The sequence below is a fragment of the Sardina pilchardus genome, chromosome 16, assembly GCF_963854185.1.
Source record: "Sardina pilchardus chromosome 16, fSarPil1.1, whole genome shotgun sequence".
Classification (NCBI taxonomy): domain Eukaryota; kingdom Metazoa; phylum Chordata; class Actinopteri; order Clupeiformes; family Clupeidae; genus Sardina; species Sardina pilchardus.
The window spans coordinates 23,180,476-23,182,975 of record NC_085009.1 but is presented as its reverse complement, the minus strand read 5'-3'; the positions used below and the strand labels follow the sequence as shown (position 1 = coordinate 23,182,975).

The following is a 2,500-nucleotide window of genomic DNA, read 5'->3' as shown; positions in this document are numbered from 1 at the left end:
ATAGCGGCCAGAATTCAATTGAAATCCCTCACACTGCCTACTAGGCCCGATTCACACCAAAGACTCCCGACGCGACGAGAGTTGCAGCGACGTGGATTAGATGTTGCTCGTAGTTGCAAGCTGTCACAAGCCATGGCAAAGCATTCGACATGTTTGGTCGCAGTTGCAAGGTCTTAGAATGTTGTGGCTCGTCTCGTCGCGAATCTTTGGTCTGAACCTTAGGACACTGATTGGACACACACCATGCTCTTTGTCACCTCTCGTCCACTCGTGGTCCTCTGATGACCGTCGGCTATCTTGGCCTTCCGTTTACATTTGAAATTGAATGTACTTTCCATTCATTTTATTGTAAATCGCCTCGGACAAATAACGTCTGTTAAGGACCGGAAACATAAGCATAAACACATTAGGCATTTAGAGTGCTGCTTCCTCATTGAATAATACAGAGAGGTCACCGCATGAGGGTGAGTTTAGCCCTTAGGAGCATTGTAGCATGTGGCCGTGGTCAAATTTGTCAAATTCAAAGGATTATCTCTCTCTCTCTCTCTCTCTCTCTCTCTCTCTTTCTTTTTTTTCTCTCTCTCTCTCTCTCTCTCTCTCTCTCTCTCTTTCTCTCCTTCTCTCTCGCCCTCACTCTCGCTCATGCACACAGGAACGCACACACACACACACGGAGACCTTAAACAGAACAGAGCAAAGCACAATTTATTTGTTTGTCAATATCGGCACTCACCTTTTCAGAGTTTGCTCAAGGGCAGCTCGATTTAGCCAGTCTGACAGGACAGGCTGCAGTGATGATTGAAGACATTATCAGACTGTTCCACAGCCTCTGAGCGAAAGCCAGCTGCCAAACAGCCGTCTATACACACACACACACACACACACACACACACACACACACACATGCACACACAAACACACAAGTGCGCACACACACACACACACACACACACACACATGCACACACAAACACACAAGCGCACACACACACGCACACACACACACACACACACACACACACACACACACACACACACACACACACACACACACACCCATCAAGCAGAGATGAACTACAGGAATGTCACTTGAAAAGCACTCTGAAAAGCTGATCAATGACGAATTGGCTCCCTCCTGTGATGCCGTCTGCCCTTCAGTGGAGTGGAGAACTAGCCTTCCAGCAGACTCCATGTTCAGCGTAAACACAACACACTGCAGCCAACAACACACTAGCAGCAGCCTCCATGTTCAGCGTAAACACACTGCATCAGCAACACACTACGCCGCAACAACACACTAGCAACAGTCTCCATGATCAGCGTAAACACACTGCATCAGTAACACGCTGCCATCTTTGCTGAATTCCAAGATGACAGAAAAGTTACCACCCCTCCCCCCTCCCCCATGTGGTGACCCTCCACCATAGGAACTATCCTGCTAAAACTGATTTCTTTACATTCACTTCACTCTCATTCTCTTATTGCTTAGGACTTCTAGATTAAAACCATATGTATCACTTTTGCATGGATGTTTTCAGTTAGACAACAAACTTCTAACTCTCAAGTGGTAGCAAACTGCCTCAGAGTGTCTGAAAGGCCTCAGACCCGGAGGTGTTAAGTACTTTTACAGATGCAAAGTGCTCTCTCTCCCTTCCTCCCCCCTCCCTCCTCCTGGCCTGGTTCTTAACCCAAACAGCAAAGATCAAACACTGTACTGGTCATTTGGAATTGGGGGCCTTCCACTCAACTGGTAGAAGGACTAGGAAGATGCTAACATTTGAGCCCTGCTGGTCAGCCTCTCTCTCTCTCTCTCTACCTCTCTCTCTCTCTATCTATCTATCTATCTATCTATATCTTGTTATCTCTATTTCTCAGACATTACACCCTCCTCAGCAGAGAGATGCCCCTGTCATAGCCTTCTCTCTGAAGACCCTCTAAAGCACATTCCCCTGAACAAATACACACAGATTGTTTGCCCTGCCAAATATAGCCAGCCCCCATTTTATTTCCCAGAGTAAAAGCAAAACAAGCCTTTGTCCAACCGTGACATTCGGCCAAGGATTCCGCTCCAAGCCAGATCGCGACACAGTTCTCACATACACACACACACATGCGTGCGCACACACACACAAGCACACGCACACGCACACGCACACGCACACGCACACACACACACACACACACACACACACACACACACACACACACACACACACACACACACACACACACACACACACACACACACACACACACGAGCACACACACACACACACACACACACACACACACACGAACACACACACAAACTTGCCCAAACACACACACACACACACACAGACACACAGACACGCAAACACACACAAAAGGCCTACACACACACACACACACACACACACATACTCGAGCACACACAAACACACACACATACAGTACACACACAATAACAAAAACCCTCTCTCATTCTCTCGCAGTATGGTGTTTTTGAAAGGCTTAAAAGA

At 47.4% G+C, this 2,500-nt stretch overlaps 1 protein-coding gene across 1 annotated transcript in view; it reads left to right on the top strand.

The window, feature by feature from the left end:
• Positions 1–2,500, top strand: part of LOC134060564 (receptor-type tyrosine-protein phosphatase delta-like) — a 287,476-nt gene that overhangs the window by 227,923 nt on the left and 57,053 nt on the right.